This window comes from Chiloscyllium punctatum, chromosome 44 (assembly GCF_047496795.1).
Source record: "Chiloscyllium punctatum isolate Juve2018m chromosome 44, sChiPun1.3, whole genome shotgun sequence".
Taxonomy (NCBI): domain Eukaryota; kingdom Metazoa; phylum Chordata; class Chondrichthyes; order Orectolobiformes; family Hemiscylliidae; genus Chiloscyllium; species Chiloscyllium punctatum.
Window position 1 is genome coordinate 59,438,889 of NC_092782.1, and position 14,435 is coordinate 59,453,323.

General features: G+C 43.3%; 1 protein-coding gene across 3 annotated transcripts in view; it reads left to right on the forward strand.

Annotated features, from left to right (window-relative positions):
- Window positions 1–388: 388 nt before the first annotated feature.
- Window positions 389–14,435, forward strand: part of LOC140467009 (proline and serine-rich protein 2-like) — a 64,223-nt gene continuing 50,176 nt past the window's right edge. Inside the window, exon 1 of one of the 3 annotated variants that reach the window (XM_072563025.1) lies at window positions 389–815. The gene's annotated coding sequence lies outside the window, so the exon portion shown is untranslated. Of the gene's footprint in view, window positions 816–1,796; window positions 2,087–14,435 lie in introns of those variants that run through there. The other 2 variants (XM_072563023.1, XM_072563024.1) reach the window with 2 other exon arrangements.

A 14,435-nucleotide genomic window follows, 5' to 3' on the forward strand; every position in this document is an offset into this window, starting at 1 on the left:
AACACAGAGTAACCAGATCTGCATGATCTAAGGAACGAGTGATATGGCCTCTTTCTGCTCCTTAAATTATATGTCCCACATCCCAGAAGAATAAAAATAAAATCAGCTCCAAATAATCCCAAATATATAAACCTAGCTATGGGGATTGATGCCCAAACTCTTCTGAGAGTCACTAGCTGACAGTAGGTGGCAATATTTCAACTTTCCAACAAACGGGTAAATGATTTTCTTCAACCAGAAAAGAAAATCAGGTGAAATTATGATTCGAACTGGAGGGAAACACAGTGCTGATTCGGGACCTCTCCATTCCCTGACCCAGTGTATTCTATTAGTGAAGTCTCCAACAATGATGTCATGTCCAGGCCATGTGTACATTTCAAAGCTGAATCCACATTCCCCAGTGTCCTTCCTCCCAATCCAATCCACCCCCCACCTCCCAACCCCCTTCAAAGCTAAACACCAGTAAGATCCAGGAAATGCAGCCAGGGGAGTGGCAAACACAAGATGAGAGAGTCAGGAAAAAGGGTTTGCACTTGGTCTCGCCTTCTGTTTCAAAGACGTGTTATCCCACCCACTGCTTGGAAACGGAGCGCTATTGCGCACGGGCAGTTGCTTAGAAATGAGAGATCTTTAAATCGAGAATTAATCAGTAACTCGCTGGCAGAGGCTGGGAACCCAAAGCTCAAAGGAAGGAACTTGCAGACGGCCGTCAAGATACAGCTGGCAGGCTGGAAAAGAGGATGAGATTTGAGACATTGGCGCTGGTATAATTATCCAGTGTGCTTTTCTCTGTCTGTCTGCTCCGGGAAGCGCAGGTAAATCACTGAGTGTTGCACTGGGTCTGGGGGTTTCTTCTTTCAGTGTGTTAGTGTGCCTTCAGGTCTTTACTCTGACCTGACTGACTACAGACGGTCTGGCTAATAGTATTTTGTGTCTTTCCGGGCATTTAAATATTTTTAAAATCCTATATTCATTCTCGTTGTTTATCCTGCCTCCTTTAACCGAGAGTCATTCAGATGGAATTTAAAGTGTGATGTGATACATCTTGGGAGGGCTAACAAGGCTAGGACAAAGATATGCCGAATGCAGGAAAGTACAGTGGTTCAGAGGGCACCGTGTTGTGTGTATGTATAGACCCCTGGAAAGCAGTCGGACTCATAGATGAGGTGGTAAGGGAAGGACTGGGGTTCTTGTCTTTGTTAGTCAAGGCATTGAATCCAAGAGCAAGGTGGGTTTGGTGGAGCTATATATAGATGTTATTTAAATCACACCCGGAGTACCGTGTGCAGTTCTGGTCACACTATTAAGAAGATGTGACAGTACTGGAGAGGGTTCAGTGGAGATTTACTAGGATGTTGTCTTGGCTGGAGCAATTCAGCTCAGAGAGAGAGAGAGAGACTAAAATAGGCTCCCAGTGTTACCCTTAGAGCATGATGTGGAGGATCCAGTGTTGGACTGGGGTGAACAAAGTTGAAAATCACACAACACCAGGTTATAGTCCAACAGGTTTATTTGGAACCACTAGCTTTCAGAGCGCTGTTCCTTCATCAGGTAACTAGTGGGGCAGGATCATAAGACACTTTATTTATAGCAAATAACATGAAATTTATATGCAATTAAAATTATGTATAATTAAAACTGTCAATAACAGTAATCTAGGTTTGTTCAATATATCCTTTTAATTGTATGACACTGTAATCTTTTGCTCTAAATTCTGTGTCCTATGATCCTGCCCACTAGTTACCTGACGAAGGAGCAGTGCTCTGAAAACTAGTACTTACAAATGAAGCTGTTATGTGATTTTTAACTTCTTCCTTATAGTAAGGGAAGCAGAGGGGGCCTGATTGAGGTGTACAAGATTCTGAGAGAGCGCGGACAGGGAGAAACCTTTCCCCTTTGCAGAAGGGTCAGTAACTAAGAGACACGGTTTGAAGGTAAGGAGCAGGAAGAAGAAAAGTTAAAGGAAGAATATTTTCATTGAGTTGGACATCTGGAATTCACTGTTAAAACACTTAAGAACCTGATTGGATGATCACTAGAAGTCCTTTAGCATACTATGGACCAAGTGGTGAGAAATGGGACTAAGGTAGGTGTTGAATAATTGGCATGGACACGATGGGTCAAAGGGCTTCTTTCTATGCTTTAAAACTGGAAAACTCCACAATCCAGGGGCATAGGGAGTTACATGTTTTGCTTTGCTTTGTGCATACATTTATGTTATAAATTACATGATTAGATATATTTACACGTTAATCATCACAGATCACCACAGATTCTGTCAGTTGTAACCTTTTAATGCCGAATTGTGAAATTCTCTGTTGTGGTGAATTAATGTATTAAAATCATCAGAAAGAAAAGGTTTTCGATACAGACTAACACAACCTTAGAATGTCCAAAGTGCTTTGCAGCCAATGGAATACTTTTGGAGTTTAATTGCTGTTGTAATGTCAGAAGTACAGCAGCAGATTTTAACAGCAATCTCCCATAAATGACAATAATGACCAGGTATTCAGTGTCTGTTATTGAGGAATAGATATGGCCAGCACCACAGGGACTCATGCTTGTTATTGTATTTTGGGAACTTTTTCTCTATATCCACCTGAGAGGGTGGATAGATTTCTTTTTTAAATTATTCTTGGGGGATGTGGATGCAGCTTTGAAATGTCCACATGAATTGGGCATCATTGCTGGACACTTCCTTTGCAGTTTACAGAACGTGGAGCAAGGTCACAGTGGACAGCTTTCTATTCCCTTGTTTGCTTATATTCCTTTCTCTTTCCAATGCCTTCATCTTCCTCGGCATTATGGAATAATAATTTCACTCGTATCTTTTTGAAAGATCAGTTATCGGATTGTCAGAAAGTTGAAAATCACCACTGCTGTTAGTTCCTAGGTGAAAGACAGCATCTCTGACAGTGCAGTACTTCCTCAATCCTCGCAGTGGGGTTGCATGTTGATGTTTGTGCTTGATTCCTGAAATAGGGCTTGAACCCCACAACCTTCTGGCTCGGTGGAAGATGTGCTACCAACTGAGTTATGGCTCTCTCTCCATGGATGCTGCCTGACCCGCTGCGTACTCTAGCAGTTTTTATTTTCAGTACAGATTCCAACATCTGCAGTGATTTGCTCCTACAAAAGCCTTTTAGTTTTGGGTAACTGGATGGTGCAATCTTTCCAGGGTCAGGGGAGTTTGTAAAGCAAAGCAGGTATGGGATTGGGTTCAATCAGAGTACCCTGTTAGTGTACCCAATAACCACAGTACCCTGTGCCATGACTGATGTTGGTGTGTTGAGTTGATTATCCATCTTGCGTCATTGCAAGCTTATGTACAAGTCAGTGTTAGTCTGCATTTTTCTGTCAATGCATTGTGTTGACATGCTTTATCATACACTAGGAGATCTTAATGTAACTATTGTTTTTCATATAAAGGTGAATTACATTGGTTTGCCACATCATGCTGCTTTGCCTGATTTGTTTGCGCACCTTTTTAAGGCGTGTTCAGTTAACATATCTTGTCAATGTGTATTTAGCGTACATTAATAATGCTTCTTATCTCTGTGAATGATTCATTCCAGATCAATCCACCCAGAGGTTTGGATGATGTAACTGCAGGGAGGGACATTATACATGGGGAGGTGGTGACAGAATGGTCTTGTGACTGGCCCAGAGAGGGGCTATGGGTTTGAAGTTCAATTCAAATTGATTAAATTTGAAATCGCTTTTTAAAAAAACCTGGAATTAAAAAGCTAGTCTAATGTTGACCGTGAAACCACTGCCAATTATTGTTGTAAATCCCCTCGCCCCACAGTTCACTAATATCTGTACTCCTAACCTGCTGTGGTGCTGGAACAGCACAGCCTTCTGATGAAGAGCTTATGCCCGAAACTTCGACCCTTCTGCTCCTCAGATGCTGCCTGACCAGCTGTGCTTTTCCAGCACCACCTTTTTTGACCCTGATTTCCAGCATCTGCAGCCCTCACTTCCTCCTCCTTACTTGGTCTGACCTATATGTGACTCCAGACTCACAGTAGCGTGGTTGACTCTTATCTGCCCTCTGGGTAATTAGGAATAGGCCATAAATGCTGGCCGAGCCGCCCTTATCTCATGAACTAATAGAATAAAATCTCTCCATAAACTGAACTCGGTGCAGAGTCTATGTTGGGTTGTTTGGTCATGGTGCATTCCTGGTCTGCAGACAGGTAAAGCCAGCTCTGGTTTCTGCAGCTGACTGGAAATCTGTTGGAAAGTGCAGGCATCTCGCTGTGGAATGGGGGGACAGGATCAGGCTTGATTGTGAGGCGGTGATCTTCCAGCACTCACCGTCTGGGTTCCTGCAAAAGAATGCTTGCTTATCTGAGTGGGTGGAGTACAGCTCCCTGAATGAAACCACTGGTTGAGTCACAGTCTTGGGTGAGAGAAAAACACAAAAGCTGCAAGCCACTGGCTGCAATACATACATCCACGTGACAAACATGGTTTACAATTGCATCAAGTGACCATCTCCCTCCCAAGGACCTGAAGGAAAATATTTGCATGTTTAGGGGGAAAGGACAAGGGGACTGTCACCTCCGCTCACTTCCCAAATCCCCAGCCTCTTTGTGCCTGATAATCACTCTGTGAACTCTCTTCTACTTCTCCATTAGAAATTACCCGGCATGGTGGCTCAGCGCCAGAGACCCAGGTTCGATTCCAGCCTCGGGCGACTGTCTGTGTGAAGTTTGCACATTCTCCTGGTGTCTGCATGGGTTGCCTCCAGGTTTTCCTCCCACAGACTAAAGATGCCCAGGTTAGGTGAATTGGCCATGGTAAATTGCCTATAGTGTTCAGGGATGTGTAGGTTACATAGAACATAGAACATTACAGCAGTACAGGCCCTTCGGCCCTCAATGTTGCGCCGCCCTGTCATACTAATCTGAAGCCCATCCCACCTACACTATTTCATGTACGTCCATATGCCTGTCCAGTGATAACTTAAACTTGGCAAATCTACTACCATTGCAGGCAAAGCATTCCATACCCTTACTACTCTCTGAGTAAAGAAACTACCTCTGACATCTGTCTTATACCTATCTCCCCTCACTTTAAAGTTGTGTCCCCTCATGTTTGCCGTCCCCATACTTGGAAAAAGGCTCTCCCTGTCCATCCTATCTAACCTTCTGATTATCTTGTATGTCTCTATTAAGTCACCTCTCAACCTTATTCTCTCTAACGAGAACAGCCTCAAGGCCCTCGGCCTTTCCTCATAAGACATTCCTTCCATACCAGGCAACATCCTAGTAAATCTCCTCTACACCCTTTCCAAAGCTTCCACATCTTTCTTATAATGTGGTGACCAGAACTGTACACAATACTCCAAGTGTGGCCGTACCAGTGCTTTGTACAGGTTAGCTGCATTAGTCAGAGGAAATGTAAAGTAATAGGGTGGGGGAATGGGTCTGGGTGGGTTACTCTTCAGAGGGTCGGTGTGGACTTGTTGGGCCAAATTGCCTGTTTCCACACTATAGAGATTCAGTGATTAGATGCTGATATTCTGAGAAACAGCTGCTCACATTAATCCATTTGATTTAAAAAGACATTCGGTCTTACTTTATGATGTGGAGGAGCCAGTGTTGGACTGGGATGGACAAGGTTAAAAATCACACAACACCAGACTATGGTCCATTAGGTTTATTTGGAAGCACTAGCTTTCAAAGCGCTGCATCACTTAATGAAGGAGCAGTGCTCCGAAAGCTAGTGCTTCCAAATAAACCTGTTGGACTATAACCTGGTGTTGTGTGATTTTTAACTTAGTCTTACTTTAAGCTGAGAGGATGTTCACACGCAGCGGAGACCAGTTGAGGATGGCTCTTGTGGCTGTGTGGTAATGTCCCTGCAACTGAGCCAAGAGGCCCAATTTCAAGTCCTCTCTGTTCCAGAGGTGTGTAATAATGTCCCTGAACAGATTGGTTACGAAATATCTAGATCAGTTGTGGTGGAAGAGATTACGGAGCAGAGGTGTATAGTTGTATCAGGTAATTGTTCTGAAAAAGTTAACATTTGAGCTGCATGGAGTTTATGATGAGATCTCACAGCCTCTGGGTGGAGAAAGAATTGGAGTTTGGAATGGTCTCCTGATGGAGATACTCGGGTCTACTCAACCCCTTGTTAGTAACAGTTAATATGCCCAAGAGTTGATGTAAGCTGCACAGAGTAATTGCTATATAATTCAGGTAAAATCGCCATAGTCTTATTAGACCCTCATTAGGGAGAGAGAGAGAGAGAGAGAGACGGCTGGTGTTGGTTTAACCTGAGGGTCACCATGCCTCAGGGGTAGGGAGAGGTTGGGGAGGAGAGGCGTTCATGGTAACCTCAGCCGGTGTGGGAATTGAACCCACGTTGTTGGCTTCACTCCGTATTGCTAACCAAGTCCCAACTGTTATAGAATAAACTGCATCTTGTTGTGAAACACAAATGCCTCTTCTGCCGAGCTATTTTCATGGTCCTTCCTCCAGTGCAGACGAGTGGCCAGTCCTGTGGAGGACCGGTGTCAGCTCTGAACCCCACCCACCAAACCAGCAGCTGTTGATACCAAAAGTACAATGAGGTATCAGCTCTGAACATCACATGGTCTTATAGCCAGGAGCAAAACTCCAACAGCAATTTGTGCTTCTATAACACCTTTAGTTTTGTTCTTTATTTTCCTTTATCAATGTGGGCTTTACTAGTCCAGCCTGCATTTATTTCGCATCCCTAATTGTCCTTGGACCACTGCAATTTGTGGACCTGGGTAGTTGTTGTTAGTAAATGACAGTGCTGTTTTATCTTTTTTTTCTTGGTATATGGGCAACATTGACTGGGTCTGCTTTTATTGCCCATTCTTAATAGCCCTGGAGAAGGTGGTGATAAGTTACTCCTCAAACCACTGCAATCTATAGGGGTCTGGGGACATTGTTCATAAACAAAGTCAGAAGTCACATGACACCAGGTTATAGTCCAAAAAGTTTATTTGAAATCACAACTTTCATCAAGGAACAGTGCTCCGATAACCTGTGATTTCAAATAAAAGATTTCAAAACAAATTCACCCTTAACTTTTAGGGAGGTAAAAGAAGGAACCTGTGGAAGAAACAGTTAACAAACTGATGAGTTAAATTTCTATGTTTTGGTTACTTATTGCCATCCGACCGGGTTGGAACTATGTAGAGCTGGGAGAACATCAGGGCAATTCCAAACATGGCAGTAAAAAGAAATAGAGAACAGGAAAGAAACATCAGCATGGTGTGAAAACGACTGCTCATTCTCAAAAGAAGTAGGAGAAGGTGTAGGCCATTCAGCCCCTCAAGCCCCCCTGTCATTCAAGAAGATCATGGCTGTTCTGCTTCTGCGCAGCATTCCTCTCTCCTCCAGCAATTCATAGCCACCAACTTCTCATTTTCAAAACTCTATCAAATATTTTCCAGCCTCCACAAGTCTCTGAGATAGAGAGCCCCCAGACATTCACCACACTCTGGGAGAAGAAATTCTTTTGCATCCCACTTTTAAATGAGTCTCTCTTTATTCTATAACTAAGTCCCTCAGTGTGAGATTCTCCCACCATTGGGAACATCTTTTCAATGTCAGCTGTATCAAGCTGCCTTCACGTCTTGTTTGTTTCAATAAGATCGCCCTTGATTCTTCTAAACTTAATGAACGAAGGCCTAATCTATTTAACCATTCTTAATAATTCAACCTCTTCTCCCTCACTATCATCCAGTTAAAAAACAATTTGGTTTGAAAGGGTATTTTTGCCAGATTTAACCCAAAACACGAACACTGTTATAATTATGTTTGCAGTAGTCCAGTGCATCTGCAAGTCTACATTAATAAGTATTATTGAGGGAGCCAGAGATTAAAAACAGAAAGCTATGTCTATTGCTGCGCAAGTAAAATGCAAAAAAAAATCACACAGTAGCATTTCAGCATTGTGTTCCTTTTCAAGAAGAAGACAGTAAGGACTGCAGATGCTGGAATCCAGAATCAATTGATGTGAAGCTGGAAGAGCACAGAAAGGTCAGGCAGCACCAGGATACAGCAGAGAAGCAGCACCTACCCACAGATTACTCCACCATCAGAGAAGCTACACAAGAATGTATGACAACAGAGTTTAAGAGAAAATGTAGCATGATAGCTTGGAGGGGAGAGGGACACATTGGAGACTGATGGAGATTAGGGGGAGAATCTAAAATGACCTTTATTAAATAAAATCCATTGGTACGGTATGAATTCAGACAGCGTTTTGCACTCACTGCCTCGAACCCATCAGCTATCGGAGTGAGTAATGCCGACACACAGAAAAATATTTATCTCTGCACTATTGCAAACATTAGTTAGAGACAAAAAAAAACCCTGCAGATGCTGGAATCCAATGGAGACAGGCAGGAAGCTGGCTTGCTGTGTTCTTCCAGCCTCCTGCTTGTCTACCGTGTTGCTAACATTGGAAAGAGGAGAACAGGATTAGGCTGTCCATCCTTTTGGGTCTGCCCTGACATTCTAGATCAAGTGTAATCTTCTCCCCAATACCATTTTCCCACATGCTCTCCAAATCCCTGAATGTGATTACCCTCCAGGAACCTACTGATTTCTGTCTTAAATCTATTTAATGATTTAGCCTCCATAGCTTTCTCTGGTAGAGAATTCCAAAGACTGATCCTCTCAGAGTGAAGAAATTCCTCCTCATCTCAGTTTTAAAGCCCTTAACTTCAAACTGTGTCTCAGAGTAACCCAGTTAGAGGAAGGATCGAAATCCATCATGTCATGCCTTTTACCAAGTTTCAATGAGATGACCTCCAATTCTTTGAAACTTTAGATAAAACAGTCCCAGTTTCCTCACATTTCCCTCAGAAGACAAACATTTGATCCCAGGGATTGATCTAGTGAATGTCTGTTGCTTTCCCTTTGTGGCAAGTGTTCACTTCCTTAGATAAGGAGACCCAAAACTGTACACAGTTTCCAGGTGAGATCTCACTATGGCTGTACTTAACTGCAGGAATACATATTTACACAGCACAGATATAGACCTTTCGGTCCAACTCATCCATACCACGCAGACATCCCAATCTGACCTAGTCCTATTTGCCAGCACTTGACCCATATCCCACTGAACCCTTCCTATTCATGTACCCATCCAGATGCCTTTTAAATGTTGTAATTGTACCAGCTTCCACCACACCCTCTACATGAAGAAGTTGCCACTCAGGTCCATTTTAAATCTTTCCCCTCTCACCTTAAACATATGCCCTCAAGTTCTGGACTCTCCCAACCCAGGGAAAAGACCTTGTCTATTTACCCTATCCATGCCCCTCATGATTTTATAAACCACTGTAAGGTCACCCCTCAATCTCTGACACTCCAGGAAAAACAGCCTCTCCCTAGAGCTCAAATCCTCTAACCCTGGCAACATCCTTGTAAATCATTTCTGCACCCTCTCAATTTTAACAACATCCTTCCTACAGAGGGGCGACCAGATTTGCACACAGTATTCTAAAAGTGACCTCACTATTGTTACTCCTGTGCACAAATTCCTTTGGAGTAAATGCTGACATGCAAATTGACTTTCTACTGCTATTCCTTCCTTTGATTTTCAAAAAAAGCCTTCACCAAAAACACTTACATTCACACAATTCCATTGAGAAAATGAGCAACCAACTTTTCCCACTCAGCAATTGCAAGTAAATTTGTTTCTTGAAGGGTTTGCTTACTCCAATTTGCTGGTCTTTATGTGTTGTTTTTAATTTGATGCCATAAATATTCTAGTCGGCATTCAAAATTATACTAAAAGTGCACCTTTTCACCCCTTACTCACCAACAGCCCTGTGTTTCTATGTGCCAAATATCTGCATAAATATAGCAAGGTCCAGGGAAATCAAATAGCGAACTCTTGTCACACTATGCGGGATTATTGGAATTACCCATGATATCACCAGATCTGCTCATCGTTTGGAAGGTGACACACTATCAGAGAGTAAATCAATAACAACAACAACCTGTATTTGCATTGTACCTTTTATCTTGATAAAACACTTCAAGGTGCTTCAAGTGAATATTTTACTTTGGGTTACAACACATCAAGACACACAGAATCATAGAGCTGTACAGAATGGAAACAGACCCTTCGGTCCAACTCGTCCATGCCGACCAGATATCCTAAATTAATCTAGTTCCATTTGCCAGCATTTGCCCATATCCCTCTAAACCCTTCCTATTCATATACCCATCCAGATGCCTTTTAAATTTTTTTTTAGATTAGATTAGATTACTTACAGTGTGGAAACAGGCCCTTCGGCCCAAAAAGTTCACACCGCCCCGCCGAAGCGCAACCCACCCGTACCCTTACATCTACCCCTTACCTAACACTACGGGCAATTTAGCATGGCCAATTCACCTGACCTGCACATATTGGGACTGTGGGAGGAAACCGGAGCACCCGGAGGAAACCCACGCAGACACGGGGAGAATGTGCAAACTCCACACAGTCAGTCGCCTTGAGGCAGGAATTGAACCTGGGTCTCTGGTGCTGTGAGGCAGCAGTGCTAACCACTGTGCCACCATGCCACCCACAAATGTTGTAATTGTACCAGCCTCCACCACTTCCTCTGGCAGCTCATTCCAAAGACGTAAGGAAATAATTAGGGAAGAGATGTAGGTTTTATAAATCATCATAAAGGAGGAAGAGAGGTCTAGAAAGACTCTAAGAGGCAGGAGCAAAAAAAGGCCATTCAGCCCATCAAGTCTGCTTCACCATTCAACAAAACCATGGCTCATCTGATGATCTTCAACTCCACTTTCCTGCCTTTTCTTGATAATCCTCGATTCCCTTACTGATTAAAAATCTAACTATCTCAGCCTTGACAATTCTTAACCATCTCAATAGCCCCCCCGGTAAAAATATTCCACAGATTCACCACCCTCTGAGAGAAGAACCTCCTCCTTATCTTTGTCTTAAACGGACAACCACTTACTTTGAGATTATACCCACTCGCCCTAGCTCTCCCACTACAAGGCCATAAAACCGTAAGATCAGAATTGTGTCATTCAGCACACTGAATCTGCTCCCCTGTTCGATTAAAGCTGGGTATATTTCTCTACCCCATTCTCCTGCCTTCTCCCCATGACCTTTGATCCCCTTATTAATCAAGAACTTATCTACCCCTGTCTTAAATACACTCAATGACTTGGCCTCCTCAGTCCTCTGCAGCAATGAGTTCCACAGATTCACCACCCTCTGGCTGATGAAATTCCTCCTCATCTCAGTTAGAAAGGGTCATCCCTTCATTCTGAGGCTGTGCCCTCTGCTACTAGTCTCTGCTACTAGTGGAAACATCTTCTCCATGTCCATACTATTCAGGCCTCTCAGTATTCTGTAAGTTTCAATGAGATACTACAACCGGTGGGGGTGGAGTGTCGAATAATAAGTCTCTGCAGGTGATCGAGAGTGTCAGACAGTGTGAGTAAAGTCTCAACAGCTGAATAGCAAGCAAAGGGGTGACCTGTAATCCGAATAAATTTACTTGTATGATCTTTTGTTCTCTCTGCCTCTAAATTCTGTGTGTTCTTCTCTCTCACTACATCTGATGAAGCGCTCTGAAAGCTTGTGATTTCAAATAAACCTGTTGTTCTATAACCTGGTATCATGTGACTTCTGACCATGTGTTGAAGTGTCAGTTTTGATGGTGATGGTTGATGTATCAGTAAATTCACTAGAATACTCCCTGGGGAGTGTTGCTGAACAAAGAGACCTTGGAGTGCAGGTTCACAGTTCCTTGAAAGTGGAGTTGCAGGTAGATAGGATAGTGAAGAAGGCATTTGGTATGCTTTCCTTTATCACTCAGAGCATTGAGTATAGCAGTTGGGAGGGCTTGTTGCAGCAGTACAGGACATCGGTCAGGCCACTTTTGGAATACTGCATTCAATTCTAGTCTCCCTGATATAGGAAAGATGCTGTTAAACTTGAAAGGGTTCAGAAAATATTTACAAGGATGTTGCCAGGGTTGGAGAGTTTGAACTATAAGGGAGAGGCTGAATAGGATTGGGCTATTTTTCGCTAGAGTGTCAAGAGGCTGAGGGGTAACCGTATAAAAGTTTGGGGGGGCATGGATTTGAATAGTCAAGGTCTTTTTCCCAGAGTATGCAAGTCCAAGATAAGAGGGCATGGGTTCAATGCAAGAGGAGAAAGACTTAAAAGGGATTAAAGGGGTAACGTTTTCACACAGATGGTGGTGTGTATGGAATGAGCTGCCAGAGGAAGTGGTGGAGGCTGGTACAATTACAACATTTAAAAAGGCATCTCGATGGGTATATGAATAGGAAGGGTTCAGAGAGATGTGGGCCAAGTGCTGGCAAACAGGACTAGATTAATTTAGGGTATCTGATTGGCGTGAACAAGTTAGCCATAAGGGTCTGTCGCCATGCTATATATCTCATTGACTCTATCTTCTTCCAAATAAGGGTGGCTGTGTTTGTTTACATTCTGAGAAAAGTATAGGCTACCAGTTTTAACTTGCTTCGAAATCAACGTTTCGGGCAAAAGGGCTTTTGCCTGAAATGTCAATTTCGAAACTACTTGGATGCTGCCTGAACTGCTGTGCTCTTCCAGCACCACTAATCCAGAATCTGGTTTCCAGCATCTGCAGTCATTGTTTTTACCAGTTTTAACTTATTCATCTGAACCATACCAGCTACAACATTCAGATCTCGCAGTAATGAATTGAGGTGTCAGTGTAATATATCTCGTCTGTTCTGGATCAGGGTGTGAACAAAGGAATTCAAGCCAATTATGTCAAAAATGTTTTTGTTCCATTACCTTATAATTTAGATCCCCCTGCACTGCATATGAGCTAAGAAGATAATAACCTTTTAATGTCTCAAAAAGCAGAGATTGTAGCTATTTTTCTCTCTCTTTCCCCTCCCCCGCAGCTTCTTGGGGAATCACTTCTTTCCACATTCCATTCCCTCTCACACTTGGGAATCAAAAACAAACCTGGTATTTAGGAGCTGTGCATAGACGTAATTGAAATGTATAAAATTATGAGGGATCTGGACTTCTTTTGCAATTTATTTCACTACTTAGAAGGAAGTTAATAACCAGGAGGCATGGATTTGAAGTAAAAAGTAAAGTTGCCCTGGTCCCAGAGGACAGCTCTGCCATTAGACAGAGCGAGAGAGAGAATGATTGGTGGTGGTTTAACCTGAGGATCACCACACCCTCAGGCAAGCATAGAGTTATAGAGCTGTACAGCACGGAAACAGACCCTTCGATCCAACTCATCCATGTTGACCAGATATCCGAGAGTAATCTAGTCCTATTTGTCAGCACTTGGCCATATCCTTCCAAACCCTTCAGATGCCTTTTAAATTTGTAATTGTATCAGCCTCCACCACTTCCTCTGGCAGCTCATTCCATACACACACAACTCCCTCTGTGTGAAAATTAGATAAGATTAGATTACTTACAGTATGGAAACAGGCCCTTCGGCCCAACAAGTCCACACCGACCCGCCGAAGTGCAACCCACCCATACCCATTCCCCTACATTTTACCCCTTCACCTAACACTACGGGCAATTTAGCATGGCCAGTTCACCTAACCTGCACATTTTTGCACTGTGGGAGGAAACCAGAGCAAACCCACGCAGACACGGGGAGAATGTGCAAACTCCACACAGAGAGTCACCTGAGGCGGGAATTGAACCCGGGTCTCTGGCGCTGTGAGGCAGCAGTGCTAACCACTATGCCACTGTACCACCATGCCACCCACAAATGTTGCCTCTCAGGTCCCTTTTACATCTTTCCCCTCTCGCCTTAAACCTATACCCTCTAGTTCTGGATTCCTCCACCCCAGGGAATAGACTTTGTCTATTTACTCTATCCATGCCCCCCCATGATTTCCTAAACCTCTTAGGTCACCCCTCAGACTCCGCACTCCAGGGAAAACAGCCCCAGTCTATTTAGGTCGAGAGGATGGGACCTTAATGATAGCCTCAGCTGGTGTGGGAATTGAACCCTTGTTGTTGGTATCACTCGATGTTGCAAACCAGCCATCCAAGCTCTCTGGCTTTCCATCCTTCCCCTGTAATAATAATGAATTAATTATTTATTTACGATTAAATATTTCACAGTGGAATATATGGAGGTGCCGTGTTTGTAAGACCACTTTCTACAGTTCACTAAAATCTCTTCAATGGGGCAACTGAACCTGATAGATTCATAAACATGAAGGGAATCAAAGGTCATGGAGAAAGTGGCGTTGAGGATTACCAGATCAACAACAATCTCATTGAATGGCAGAGCAGGCTTGATGGGCCAAATGGCCTTGTAGTGCTCTTATGTCTTATGGGCCTCCACTTCATTTGCAATCACAAGTCAAGTAAAATGCTGAGAGAGTGTGGGAGTCGTGTGCTAGGCCAAACCTGTTGAAGCCAGT